The sequence below is a fragment of the Tasmannia lanceolata genome, unplaced genomic scaffold (genome assembly GCF_043159265.1).
Source record: "Tasmannia lanceolata isolate RefF3 unplaced genomic scaffold, GAP_Taslan_0.1 ptg000012l, whole genome shotgun sequence".
In the NCBI taxonomy this organism is placed as follows: Eukaryota; Viridiplantae; Streptophyta; class Magnoliopsida; order Canellales; family Winteraceae; genus Tasmannia; species Tasmannia lanceolata.
The window spans coordinates 4,665,120-4,680,744 of NW_027518689.1; the positions used below are offsets into that span (position 1 = coordinate 4,665,120).

Genomic DNA, 15,625 nt, shown 5'->3' on the forward strand with positions numbered 1-15,625 from the left:
TCACGAAGTTACTTGAACGAGGGAAATCTCTATCCGCAGTCCCTTATTTTGATCATGACACTCTGGGCTTTAGTACCCGACTGTTAAAAAGAGCATTTTTAAAACTAACAGATTCAAAAACTGATATGTATATTGCATTACGGACTTAGTGAAATGATATATTTGCCCCTTTTTTTACATTGAACAGCCCCCTCTGGTGTATTTATGACTACTCTTTGTCTCTTTTACAATAAAGGGGCTGTCCCAAGTAAAAAGGGGGCAAATATATAATTTCCCTGGACTAATAGTACCAAAGGAGTGCAGATATCAATTTCCCCAAGCAATTCATTCCAATAGAAAATAAAGTTAATGGTATTCTTGAAAATTTCTTTAGAGCTAAGGGTATATCAGCAATATGGTTCTCTGAAAAGGAAAGCCGCTGGGCACTTTCTGCCCATTTCCGCGTGGGCAGCCGTGGCACCATACTTTAGGCGAAGAACGCTGTGGGAAATTCGTTTTTCTGCACTGCACTGGTAATCGAGTACTGAGAATTGAGAATTGAGAATTGAGAATTGAGAATTGATAATTATAGGCAGAGAGAAATGGCTGGAATGCTTCCAGGAGTAGAGATGGCTCGACGGAGAAGGATACATCCTCAGCAGAGCAACCTCCTGCCGTGGCGCGAGCCCTGTGTTCGCCGCTGGCTCGAACCCACCACCGCCATGGACGACACTGCTCTCAAAGCTCGCAACAGACTCGAACGGAAACTCACAGCCTTCGCTTCCAGGTAACTTTCTTTCTTTCCTATTCCCTCTCTCTGCAATTCACGTTTTTCTTGGGTCAAGCAGGTCAATCATAACCCAACTCGATAGATCTCTCGACCCTTACAAACTTTTTAAAATTGGGTCGGTTGAGTTGTGTTAGGTTTGGTTCGGATTGTTAAGGATCAAGGAGGTTAGGATTAGATTAGCAGCAGCAACACTAAGGGGCTGTTTGGATATGCGGATTTAGAATCTTGGATTTCCTCAAAATCATGAATGGAAGACGAGAAGAAGGAGACCGTCCTTCCTTTCCTGATTTCTCGCCCTTCTTTTCTCTAGCGAGAGAGTAGGAGATCGCCCCTGTTTCAAGGTTTTAGAAATCTTGGGATAGGGGAGAGATTTCTAGAACCTGGATTTCTTACTTAAACCCTTAATCTGCCAACCTACTTCCACTACATCTGCAGCCTACTTTCATCATAAAATCCAGAATTTCACACTCTTTCAAACTAAAACCTTGATTCTTGAATCCACATATCCAAATAGGGGGTAAGATTTTGAAGATCACCATAAGATTAGAGGACGGGCCGGTTTGGGGTCAGGTCGGTCTGCCCAAGACCTCAACCCTGACCCACCCAAATTCAAATCGTTTGGCTTTTACCAACTTGAGGAAATGTGAACCCAACCCATCGGTTTGAAGCGGTTGGGTTTCAGGTTAAGCCCTGTTCACTTTGCACGTCTTTGGCAGCTCTCTTTCTTAAATTAGGAAAACACTAATCGATGAGAGGGAAAACGAAAGAGGTGCAATACGGGTCGGGTTCAACACTAAAAAATCACAGGTTGAGTTGTGTTTGAGTTGAGTTCGGGTCGGGCTGAGGAAGTTGAACCCATGTTCGGTCGGGTTGACCAAACCTGCATCAAAACACGACATTTTTTTTTTAAATTTTTACCATTTTTCTGTTTTATTTTTTTAGAACATAAAAACCTAAAGGGGAAAGATATCACCATAACAGGGCCAACCTGACTCAACCCGACTCAACCTGACCTGAATTGGGAAATCAGGTCCGGTTCGGCTTGAGAGATTAATTTTTTGGGTTGGGTCAGGTCATCCTTCAACGGGTTGACAGTCGGGTCGGGCTCTGATTGGCTTCAACCCGACTCGAGTTACAGCCCTAGAAAAGGAAAAAGTGACTAAGAAAAGGAGTTGCAGGAAAATGAGAGCTTTTTTTTTTTTCCCCAGGATTTATGGTCTTAGGAAATGAAAAAGGATATGGACTCTGTTTAAAATCCCAACTATTTCCTATTTGTTGCTCTCACAGCCATGGCTGCTGCAACAGAAAATCTCAAATATGATATCCCTAATGATTACTAGAATTTGGTTCAATCTCTTCGCGGAAAACAAAGAAGAAATAGTAGAAAAACTATGGAGATCAGCTGTTGTGAGCTATTCAATTCAATTTTCACTAATTGCAGATGCTTCCTTGCTTTCAAAATGACAGATGGGGCCGCGATCATCCAAACAAAGAGAGAGACTCTGACCATATGAGAGGCAAAAGTGACACTAATGTTGGCACCATGAAAGGAGAGAGGCGATATCCTGTGCCTCAGCGAAGAAATTCTGGCAAGGACCTATGCTCCGTTTGCTTGGATGAGTTTCGGGCGCAGCAAGGAGTCAAGAACCTCCCTTGTTCCCACAAATACCATTCTAGTTGCCTTCTTCCTTGCCTTTCTCTACATTCAAATTGCCCATACTGCAGAACCCTCGTTCAGCAGCCTTGATATTATTCACAGTTGTAAGATGGTACCGTCTTTGTTATACATAAGTTTTATGGTGCCTTTCATGTGTTTAACATCATTGTTAGGGGTGCAAATTGGGTCGGGTTGGATCGGGTCGAGGCCAACCCTAACCTAACCCAAGATAGCATTCCCTCAAACCTAACCCAACCCAACCCATACCCCAGGTTGAGGATGGTCAACCCTAACCCAACTTGCCTCTAAATCTCTCAACCCTAACCAAATCCATCTAACTCGAAATCGAGTTGGGTTGAGTCGGGTTGGGTTCAAGTTCACCTAGGACCAAACAGAAAAATACATGAAAAAATATAATCCATAGAAAATTATGATAAAATTAGAGGACAGAGGTCAGGTTTGGGTAGGGTCTGGTTGCCAAGGCCACAACCCCAACCCACAGGAAATTAATTCGGGTTGGCTTTTCTCATCCCTAACCTAACCCAACCCAACCCAACCCGAGGAAATGCCAACCCAATGCAAGCCAAAATCTGGTTGAACCCATTGGGTTAGGGTTGAGCCCGACCCAAGTTGCATCGCTACTCATTGTGTTGTGCTGCTTAGGGGTGTAAATAAGTTTCACCAAAAGATATTTGCATTTTTCATGAACACTCAAAGTAAAGCGGTAGGTTTTGCAAGTCTTAAAATCAAAAGCATATTGCTTAGCTTCTTAAACATGAATTGTCATTTGACATTTCCCTCCTGGAACCAAATAGCCTCATCCATTAGGCTGATGTTATGCATCGATTAATAAGTACAGTGCCTAATCACTATTTGAAATTCAATCTAATTATTTCAGAGGAAGAGTCTATATGATCCTTCTATCAAAATCATATTGCATGCTTAGCTTTTTAAACATGAATTTTCATTTGACATTACTGTCACGCCCCAAACCGAGACCCGGTCCCCGGCACGTGACAGCTTCGCATGTTCACGAACCTAAGTCTAAGACATGCAAGGCATTCCAACAAACCATGCAAGTAACTGATGAGCTAAAGTAAACTACATAGCATAACTAAACTACATAGTTTCATAAAGTTGAATGAGTAACTGTTATATGTAGAAGTAACTGATGAGCTAAAGTAAATGTCCAACCTGGACTACAATGAAAGATAAACTGAATCACTCAACTCAATCAACTATTGAATGTCTACTACTGTCTGGAAAAAAAACAACTGTGAAATAGAATCCTAATTCTCAATCTTCTTACTCCGCGGTCCTGTGAGATCCTAATTCTCGATCTTCTCACTCCCCGGTCCTGTGAGACGAAATCTCCTACTGTTTAGCTTCTTTAAATATAAATAATATCAGGTGAGCTAAAGCGCAGTGAGATAGACAGATTCTATAAGAGGTAATTAACATGAACATCTAATCATAATAATTATTTATTGTTTAAGCTAGACTGAGCTAATGGGCAAATCCACGCAATAACTATACATCGGGCATGCATAACCGGCTATCATGTAACTGGTAATTAAGTGGAATAAAGTACTGTAGACACCCCCCATTTTGCTCCGCTTTAATCAACAAAGAGGTTAGTGTTTTTCTATCGATTTTTCTAGTGTTTTCCATTTCCGTGTCCGTTTCTTACATTTTCTCAATTCCTGCTATGTTTTGCATTTTCTCGCCAAGTGTTGAGGAGGGTTATTCACAAGAATCCAAACAAGAGAGAATTTTGACCCATTTGCTGGGCCCGCATTGAGTATTTTGATTATATTTGGATCAAGCAAGTTGGCCCATGTAAAAAACATTCAAGTCATCTTTGGAGCTCATTATGGTTTTCAAAGATAAAATTTTACAGGAAAAATAAGTTCGCCCAACATGGAATGGGGCCCACATTATGATGATCTCAGTCGCTCACTCGATAGGCCATAAGTTGGACGGTTTGGATTATCTAATGAAGATGGTATAGGGGTGTGACTAACTAAGTGAAATGTTCGGATCAGCCTAGAGAAATGATTTGGGGGGCATGTCCAACTAATTTCATTATAGCTCACCAAATGGACGGTTTTGATCACCCTATGGAAATAATTTGGGTACACATCCAATTTACATTGAGGCCCACTAAATGGTTCGAACCATCCACTTAATGTGAAAATGGGCCAAACGACATGTCTCGGTCACGGGAAAAATGCGTGTTCAGTCAAGATTGTTAGTGGGGTCCACTATGTTAGGGTATCAAATTTTTTTCCGTGGAATTCCGTCAAGCAAGTGGCCCCACATATCGTTCTTAATGAGAAAATGATTTATTTTATTTGAACCCACTAATTAAAATTGATTTTTATGTAAAACCCCTTTATGTGTGTTTCGGCCTAATGAGTGGGACCGTTCAATTTATGGGTTTTTTCTCAACACAAATTCACCATTTATGTGTGGGGACTACTTTGGGTTGTTTTAAGCTATTAAAAGAAATCCAAAGATTACCCATTCGGCATTCTGGGGTGCGTTCCTCTCAAGTCCGGATTTTGGTTCAAAATTTGATCACCTATTTGGGACCCATTTGAGTAATTCTATTACAAAAGTGTATGAAACTCTAAGTGTTCTTTTACTAATTAAAATGCCTGAGGACATTTTCACAAGTTTTATAAATAGATAGGTCGGTCACTGTTGGAAAGGGGAAGCCCATTTTTATCAACTTTTAAATTCTTCCCTTATTTCGTCTAATTTAAACGGGCATTTGGGTTTTCAGCAATATTGCAATTAAGGCAACTCATTTTTTTATTTTAAAGAAGAAAAAGGAGACTTTCCAAATTCGGAAAACCACCCTCTCTCTCTCTCTCTCTTGCTACTTTTAGAAAAAGAAGAATTGGCATTTCTTTCTCCAAAAGATTTTCGCAATCCATGGCACTTGGGAAACTCTCCTTCTAGTTTTTTGGAATGGCAATATGAAATCCCAAAGGGCAATAACCAAGAGGGGGATGAATTGGTGTTTTCAAATTTTCCTATTTAAAAAGCTAGGGCAAGTGAGATTAACCTAATTAGTTCTAACTCTTGTTTAAGTTATATTAAAAAATAGAAGGGAAATATATTACCAACACCACAAGAGAGAGGAGAGAGAGTAAGGAGACTACACAATGATTTATAGTGGTTCGGTCACAACTTGACCTACTCCACTACCCAAGTACTTTGCATTTTCTTGGGATTTTCTCCACTATGATGAGACTCCTTGACGCCGCCTCACAAAGTGTATATAACATTCATCACCTCAACAAGAGGACACACCCTTGTATTACAAATCCACCTCCAATGACGTTCTTCTTCGTTGCACTCTGGCCTTGAAGCAAGAAACTCCTCTTTGCAATCTTAAATACCAATAAAAGAAGGATGAAGGAAAATGAAACCCTGAAATTCCAAGTAGCATCCCGTGGTCGACCGGGCCCTGCTTTAAAAACTTGTTTTTAAAATATTTGTGAAAGGGACTTAGGGCCTTGGTCTTTGGGCTTTAAATATGTGTTTTCAAATACATTAATACACTTAGAAAAATAGTTTTAAATATGATTTGAAAACATCAAAACATGCAAACATTAAATGCCAAGAGGACTCCTATGCATTTTCAACATATGAACCTTGAGTCTTCTTGATCTTCAATCTTCTTGGAAGCTTGCATGAGTCTTCCTTTGTCTTGAGATAGTCTTTGAACATGTTCTTGTGCTTGTGGTTGTCTTGTTTCTTCAATACACCATATGACTTGAAGGTTAATCACCAATACTTGACTTTCTCCAAGACTAGCCCTTGTTCTTCTAGCTTCAAGTGTTGACTTAAGTGAAACCTGTCTAAAACACAACACTAGAGAAGCCATTAGCAAACTACCATCAATTTGGGTTTGTTGATCATCAGAACAAGAGTAGGATGTACCCTTGGGCTTACATTCTCCCCCTTTTTTATGATGACAAACCTAAATTTTTATGATAACACATTTATGCAAATTGTTCCTCCCCTTAATATATGCTTATCATAAATATGAATATTAAGATGTTTATGCAATCATTTAGAGCATATGACAATGAGCACAAGATAAGCATAGGTAGAGCCAACATGATGACTAGGGAAATTATATGCATGGAACATGCCAATGAAACAAGAGACCACATATGCATACATAATCAATTTACCATTCTTCTCCCCCTTTCGTCACACCAAAAAAAATGGGGAAAGATAAAACAAGTGAAAATCCCCCTATTGTTTTTTTTTTGTTTTAATGTAAAACATTTTTCTCCCCCTGTTTTATAGAATACATGCCTAAGCAATTATAGTATAAATTACGCAAATAGATATGTTTATGGTCTTGATGAGGTAATAAGCCAACTGATTAGATGTTTTAATTAGAAAACTGAGTGTACACTCTCCATCTTACAAAGTAAGAGGACTAAGAGTACAAATTGAGTAGATTTTAAAATTAAATTGACATTATGACCATGCACTCCATAACACACAACCATTAAAGTATATAGAATATATTTATATGCATGCCAGTTTAAAATTCTTTTACCTGTTGAAGTAACCACATATTCAAACCACTTCTAATATCACAAAATCTCTCTTCACTTAGAGGTTTGGTGAATATGTCACCAAGTTGAGCATCGATGTGAATATACTCAATTCATATGTCACCCTTTAATGAATGATCTCTAAGAAAATGATGCCTTATTTCTATATGCATTGTCCTAGAGTGTTGAATAGGGTTCTTGGTTAGATTGATCGCAATTGTGTTGTCACAATGAATTGGAACACAATTAAATTTGAGACAATAGTCTTCCAGGCTGTTCTTCATCCAAAGGACTTGTTCGCAACAAGCTCCTGCCGTAATATATTCGGCCTCCATAGTGGATAAGGTGACCGAATTTTGCTTCTTACTAAACCAAGATACAAGGGATCTACCGAGGAACTGACAAGTGCCGCTTGTAGTTTTTCTATCCACTCTACATCCGGCAAAGTCAGCATCCGAATACCCTACTAGGTTAAAATTATTGGAACTTTCATACCATAAACCTAGGCTAAGAATCCTCTTGAGATATTTGAATATTCTTTTGACACCTTGCAAATGGGAGTCCTTAGTGTCTGACTGAAATCTAGCACATAAACAAACAATAAACATAATGTCTGGTCGGCTAGCGGTCAAATATAGTAGACTCCCTATCATACTCCTATACTTCTTTTGATCAATAGATGGGCTGATATCATTTTTGCTTAGTTTGGTGGATGTACTCGTAGGAGTAGGCTTTGTTGGAGAGCTATCCATCCCAAAATTTTTAAGCAATTCTCTTGTGTATTTTTCTTGATTAATGAATATGCTATTTTTCAATTGATGAATTTGGAGACCTAGGAAATATTTGAGTTCTCCCATCATGCTCATTTCAAATTCATCTTGCATCCATTGAGCAAACTCGTTACACATACTCTCATTTGTTTACAAAAAGATGGTATCATCAACATATACTTGTACAATGAGTATGCCATTTTCTTGACATTTGATGAAAAGGGTTTTATCCACCTTACCCATGTCAAAGCCATTGTCTAATAAGAATGAACTAAGCCTATCATACTAAGCTCTAGGAGCTTGCTTTAATCCATACAAGGCTTTGTCCAATTTATAAACAAGGTTAGGAAATTTAAAATTTTCAAATCCGGGAGGTTGTTCAATATAAACTTCATCCATTATGTATCCATTTAGGAATGCACTCTTGACATCCATTTGATATAGCTTGAATCCTCTATGGCAAGCAAATGCAAGAAGCATCCTAATGGCCTTTAACCGAGCTACGGGTGCAAAGGTTTAATCATAGTCGATTCCTTCTTCTTGATTGTAACCTTGGGCTACGAATCAAGCTTTGTTCCTTTGCATTTTCCCTTGTTTATCCAACTTATTTCTATAGACCCATCTAGTGCCAATCACGAGATGGTCTCTAGGTCTAGGAGCTAATTTCCAAACTTTGTTTCTTTCGAATTAATTTAGTTCATCTTGCATGGCAATAATCCAAAAATAATCTTTTTCCGCCTCATCTATACTCTTGGGCTCTATATGTGACAAAAATGCAGCAAACTCACACACATTTCTATAGTGAGACCTAGTTTTGACTCCTTGAGTGGTATCACCGATGATTTGGGTACTTGGGTGACCGGATAAAATTTGTTTCCCTTTTCCTTGATCATTAATCTCTTTAGGAGGACTTTCTAGCTCTAGTGTCTCTAAGGTTTCACTAATATTATCAACAAGCACTTCATTTTCAATTTTATTTTGGTTTGTGTTTCGGGGGGTAACTTCGTAATCTTCATCATCATGTGATCTTTTCATTTCTTCACTAAGTCCATGACATTTCACATGAATGACTTCTTCAACACATAGTGTTCTTCTATTGAATACTCTATATGATTTACTTCTAGTAGAGTATCCAAGGAAAATTTCTTCATCGGATTTAGCATCAAATTTGTGAAGGTTGTCTTTGATATTCAAGACATAACACATGCATCAAAACACCTTATGCTCTGTTTGGTTGCCGAGTTTTTTTTGTTCCCGGGAGTTATGTGGGAGAAAAAATACCCTGGGAGATAGGTGGGAAAAAAAAGTCCTGGAAGTATCCTGGTAAAATAAAAATCCCATGTTTGGTTATGTGGGAGAAAAAAATACCCTGGGAGATATGGTGGGAGAAAAAAAAAACCTTTGTTTGGTTGCTTGAACTGTTGGGCAGAAAAAAAATTCTTCTCAAGCTTATTTTTGGTTCCTGGGTTTATTTTTGTTCCTGGGGTTATCTTGGGATGGGATGAAAAGGCAATCATTACAAAAGTGGGATTAAAAAATTCACCCCACAAGTAATCATTACAAGAGTGGGATTAAAATAAACCTAGTGCTAAAAGGCAACCAAACATGGGATGGGACCAAAATTTAACTTACTCTCCCACAAAACTCCCAGGCACAAAAAAAACCCCGCAACCAAACAGAGCATTAAAGTATTTAATATTTGGCTTTTTATCATTCCAAAGCTCATAAGGTGTTTTGTGAGTGTGAGGCCTAATCATGACTCTATTTATCACGTAGCAAGCCGTATTAACGGCTTCCGCCCAAAAAATTCTAGGAACATTTTTGTCATGAAGCATAGACCTGGCCTTTTCCTGAAGAACTCTATTTTTCCTCTCCACTATACCATTTTGTTGTGGGGTTCTAGGTGTTGAGAAGTTGTGATCAATTCCATGTGTAAGCCCAATGGTTCCCACCTTGGCATTCCCATCTTCTTTTGATGATTCCAATACACAAGTGATTTATTATCACTAATGTGTTTGAATGTCTAAGTTGTAGATCATAATTGTGCTAAGACAAGATTGCTTGGATTAAGGCCAAGAAGCTCTCATTGGACCGCATTCGGAAGGCCAAAGACATCGGAGATCCAATACGAACGAAGACTTAAAGCATCGAAATTGAAGATCGAAGTCTTTTTAGAATGTATAAGATCCAATCTTAGTTTAGATTTTAAGAGGCATAAATTAAGTTAATCTCACACACCCTAAACATTTATGAGATTGTCCTTGTGGTGTTCCAACACTTTGGAACCCTCATAACAATTCCAATTTAGTGTAGAGTTGGAAGCCCAAACAAATAAAAAAACAGAATTGAAAATCTGCTGCATTTAGGCTTCTCGGAACTCCGAGAAATCCTCGGAGCTCCGAGATTTGGTCCAGTAGCTTTTTTCCAACTTCTGTTTGTATTCCCGGAACTCCGAGATAAATTCTCGGAACTCCGAGACCACTATAACAGGAAGAAAAATATAGCCGTTGGAACTTTCCCAGATTTACCACTATGCCCCTCAAACGGACATATTTGGTTTTTCTATATATATGGGCATTCCAAACTTCCCAATGATGAATCCTAACACTCTAAAATCCTATTGGATATCTCAAGAGTGAATCAAGCTTATTTATGCCTCTCATCCTCTAGAATTAGGATTTGGATCATAGGCTTCAAATTTGTACATCTTCTACAAAGATTGTAAACCCTTGTGAGGGATTTTTTGTTTCCTTCTTTCTTATTCAAGAACATTGTATACGGGCGAGCGTTCGGAGAAGCGGAGCCCACTCTCCGTGGTGAGGATTGCCACCAAGGTTAAAGCCAATCGGAATTGTAATCGGCACCGATCTTCGCCAAAGTTAAGAAGATCAAATAGTGAAGCCATCAACGGGTTTGGTTGGTGGAGTGGAGTAGGCCTCGCGTTTTGAGGACCGAACCACTTTAAATCTCGGGTGCACTCTCTCTTAAACTCTTGCTCTACATTTGCAATGCACTTAGGATTTAACTTGTGTGCTTCAATTTCATTCTTGATCTCTTAATCTTCAAATTGGGTTTGAGTTTTCAAAAGATTAAAATTTGTTAGCAACCTAATTTTCCCACTCCTCATTAGTTGCCATTAGAGTAAGTATTCGGGACCACCCTTGGAATTTCACCATGCTCTTTGCAATATGAACTAAAGTGAATGTTTTCAAATTTGGTTCCATGATCACTTCTAATTTTTAAAATCTTGCAACATTTTTTAACTTGTAATCTATTGCATAAAGTACAAATTTTTTGAAAAGTTTCATCTTTGGAAGCAAGAAAATAAGCCCAAGTAAAACGAGAAAAATCATCAACAATTACAAATTCATATCTTTTACCAATAAGACTACATGTTTTCATGGGACCAAATAAATCCATATGCAATATTTGTTATAGTCTAGACGTAGTTATGATATGCTCAGGTTTAAAAGAATCTTTATGTTGTTTACCAAGTTAACAACTTTACAGACAAGATCATTTTTATATTTCAACTTCGGTAAACCTTTCACAATCTCTTTTAAGGCAAGCCTCGACATTAGATCCACATTCGCATGGCCTAGCCTTTTGTGCCAAATCCATGAATTGTCTTCCACGGAGGAGAGACATTTCACGTCTTGATCATCTAGCTCTTCTAGGACCAAAGAATATAGACTTCCGTCTCTAGCCGCTACAAATTTGATTTTGCTTTCATTTTCTTTCTTAACTATGCATTTGTTGTTTTTAAATAAAACTTCACAATTAACATCGCATAGTTGGCTAATACTTAGCAGGTTTTAATGCAAGCCTTCAACAAGAAAAATATTTTTTTATGCTAAGGTCTTTAAATTTAATAGTACCTTATGATTTTTCCTTTGCCATTGTCTCCAAAAGTGACATATCCTTTGTCTCCCATTATAATGCTTGAGAATTTGGTGGGGTCTCCCGTCATGTGTCTTGAGCATCCGCTATCCAAATGCCATTTGTCTGTTGTGGATCTTGAGCTCAAACACCCATTGAGCTTGGAGGAGTCACTTGCCATGTAGCATACATAGTTGGATTTCTCGTCTTAACTTGATTTGCTCTCTGATGTGTCATTTAGGCCATCCCAATTAGCACTAAAACTCTTCTTCTTTTTGTCATCTTTTCCTTTTCTTCTATCTTCATTCTTCTTCAATAACGGACAGTAAGTACGAATGTCACCCTCTTTGCCACACTCGAAACAACGGATAGGATCATCATTATTTTCTCTTCTTCTTCTATCTTTATCTCTCTTTGGGGATGTGCTCCTTCTTGAGCTCCTATTTTTATGATTGAATCTCCCAAACCTAGAGATCCTTTTGGAGAGGAGAACCATTTCCGAAGTTAAGTTTTTCATACTTAACTCTCTCTCTCTCTCTCTTCTTGATTCTTCCTTCTTCCCTTTTCTTTTGCTTTCCCTCTTCTTCATCTTCATCTCATGAGTGATGAGGTTACCCATGAGATCATTGAGTTCAGGAGAGTCCAAGTCTTTTGATTGCTCTACTGAGGTGATCATTGGATCCCATGAGTCCGGGAAGCATCTTAGGAGCCTTTCGACCAATTCATAATTTGTATATGTCTTTCCTAAAGCATTCAACTCATTTACAATATTAGTAAACCTTGTGAACATGTTGGAGATAGACTCTCCTTCACGCATCTCAAAGGCTTCAAAATCACTTATAAGCATATTAAATTTAGATTTCTTCACTTGAGTTGTCCCTTCATGGGTTGTCTCAAGTGTGGTCCAAACTTCCCTAGCCGTCTTACAAGTTGAGACTCTATTGAATTCCTCAGGAGAGAGAGCACAAAATATTAGTGTAAGCCCAATGATTTCCACCTTGGCATTCCTATCTTATTTTGATGATTCCAATATACAAGTGATTTAAGATCACTAATGTGTTTGAATGTCTAAGTTGTAGATCATAATGGTGTCAAGACAAGATTGCTTGGAGGAGTTTAATCGAGTTGCTCTTTTTTATTCCGCCAAGGTTATTTGGGATACACTTGTCGTTACCCATGAAGGAACATCACAAGTTAAGGATTCCAAAATAAACTTGTTAAAGAGCAAATATGAAATGTTTAGAATGGGTCAAAATGAAAGTATTTCCGATATGTATACCCGGTTCGCTAAGATTTCTAATGAATTAGCTAATCTTGGTAAATCTTATCCTATTGATGAGCTTGTGAGTAAGTTGCTTAGGTCTCTTCCTCCTTATTGGGACCCAAAAGTCACCGCCATCCAAGAATCAAAAGATCTCAAGACGCTATCTATGGAGGAGCTTGTAGGATCTCTAATCACTCATGAGATGCTCCTCACTAGCCGTCAAGAAGAGAAGAAGCCGAAAGAGAAAGAAAGAGAAAGCCGATCTCTAGCTCTAAAGGCCTCCAAGACGGACTCATCATCAAGTGATGCGGATAGCGATGAGGAAGAAGCTTTAAGGAAATTTAAAAGCTTATGGAGAAAGCAACACAAAAAGGATAAAAAGAAGAAGAAAGAAGAAAGTAAAGTAGAAGGAGGAATTATGTGCTATAATTGTAAGAAGACGGGACACATAAAACCGGAGTGTCCACTTCTCAAGTCATCTTCCTCAAGATACAAGGGAAAGAAGGATTGGAAGAAACACAAGGCTCTTGCAGCCGGTTGGGATGGGAAAAGCACGTCGGGCAAGAGTTCAAGCGAAGGGGAAGATAAAAAAGAGGATCTTTGCCTCATGGCACTCTCCCATGATGTTGAGGTAAATTCTAACCCCTCTTGCTATTCATCAAGTAGTGATAGTGAAAACATATCTTATGATGAATTATGCTCAACCTAGCATTCTCAAATTTCTAAAAATAAAGTTCTTAAAAAACCTATTTCAAAATTAGAAAATGAACTTGATTTTTTGAAAAATGAGACATCCTCTTCCATATCCAAATCTCAAGCACAACTTGAAGATTTTAAACTTGAGATTGAAACCCTTAAGGGTATTTTGGATGAGAAAACTTGCCAATTAGTACAATTTCAAAATGTGGCAAGCCCTCCAAATCTTATGAAGATGAATTTAATAATTCTTTAAATCAATTAACACATCTTCATAATGAAAATGAAAGGTTAAGATTATGTCTCCATGGATTCTTAAATGGTGAGAAAATTATTAACATAATCTTGAAGAAGACTAGTCAAAGACCTAATTATGCACATTATGATAGGACTAGTTTATCTAACCCTCATGTTATATGCCATTATTGTGGAATTAATGGTCATTACCAATTCCAATGTGCATCTAAGATTAGGGATTATGGTGGAACCAAGAAATCTTGGGTTCCCAAAGCCCCCATATGATTCTCTTCATATGTTCTTAGATTAGGGGCTTATGCTTAAAATTGAATATCTTTTTATGGTCATTTAAATATCCCCTCTTGTATTGAAATTATTTTCCAAATAGGGGGAGTTCTATGTTTGTCTTTTTCCTTGAAAAAAGGGGAGCTCAAATTTGTAAATTTTATCCCTTTGTTTTTCTTCTACCCCATCTTTTTGATAGATGCCAAAGGGGGACAGAAATCTAGGTTAAGGAAATATATGCATACTTTTATTGGAAAATCTCTTGTGCTTGTCATCATAAAAAAGGGGGAGATTGTAAGCCCAATGGTTTCCACCTTGGCATTCCTATCTTATTTTGATGATTCCAATACACAAGTGATTTAGGATCACTAATGTGTTTGAATGTCTAAGTTGTAGATCATAATGGTGTCAAGACAAGATTGCTTGGATTGAGGCCAAGAAGCTCTCATTGAACCACTTATGAAGGCCAAAGACATCAAAGATCCAAGACGAATGAAGACTTGAAGAATCTATTGAAGATCAAAGTTTTTTAGAATGTATAAGATCCAATCTTAGTTTTAGATTTTAAGAGGCATAAAATTAAGTTAATCTCACACACCCTAAATGTATAAGAGATTGTCCTTGTGGTGTTCCAACACTTTGGAACCCTCATAGCAATCCCAACTTGGTATATAGTTGGAAGCCAAAAGAATAAAAAAAACAGAATTGAAAATCTGCTGCTGTTAGGCTTCTCGGAACTCCGAGAGAATTCTCGGAGCTCCGAGCTCGAAACTCCGAGAAATCCTCGAAGCTCAGAGATTTGGTCCAGTAGAAATTTTCCAAGTTCTGTTTGTATTCCCGAAACTCCGAGAGAAATTCTCGGAACTCCGAGAATTTCTCGGAACTCCGAGAACACTATAACGGTCAGAATTATAGCCGTTGGGAATTTTTGCAGGAATTACCACTATGCCCTTGAACGGTCATATTTGGGTTTTTCTATAAATATGGGCTTTCCAAACTTCCAAACTATCAATCCTAACACTCTTAAACTCTACTTGAATATCCCAAGAGTGAATTAAAGCTTATTTATGCCTCTCATCCTCTAAAATTAGGATTTAGATCATAGGCTCAATTTGTACATCTTATTCAAAGTTGTAAACCCTTGTAAGGGATTTTTTTAGTTCTTTCTTTCTTATTCTAAGATTGTATTTGGGCGAGTGCAAAGGGACGCGGAGCCATCCCTAGAGGGCTAGTGCGAAGGGGGCGCGAAGCCATCCCAAGAGCGAGTGCGAGGAGACGCGGAGCTTTCTCCGGTTCCTGGCAAGTCTTGCAAGGCGGAGCCGAACCAAATTGTAATTGGGTTGATTCCTCGCCGTTAAAGGAATCCTTAGTGAAGCCATCAAAGGGTTTGGTTGGTGGAGTGGAGTAGGCCTCGCGTTTTGAGGACCAAACCACTTTAAATCTCGGGTGTACTCTCTCTTATCTTTTGCTCTAAATTTGCAT

At 38.3% G+C, this 15,625-nt stretch overlaps 1 long non-coding RNA gene across 1 annotated transcript; it reads left to right on the forward strand.

Annotated features, from left to right (window-relative positions):
* Positions 1-431: 431 nt before the first annotated feature.
* Positions 432-2,573, forward strand: LOC143887042 (uncharacterized). Its single transcript, XR_013254000.1, has 2 exons — positions 432-766; positions 2,237-2,573. It is a non-coding gene; the product is annotated as an uncharacterized LOC143887042 (long non-coding RNA).
* The last annotated feature ends 13,052 nt before the right edge of the window (positions 2,574-15,625 follow it).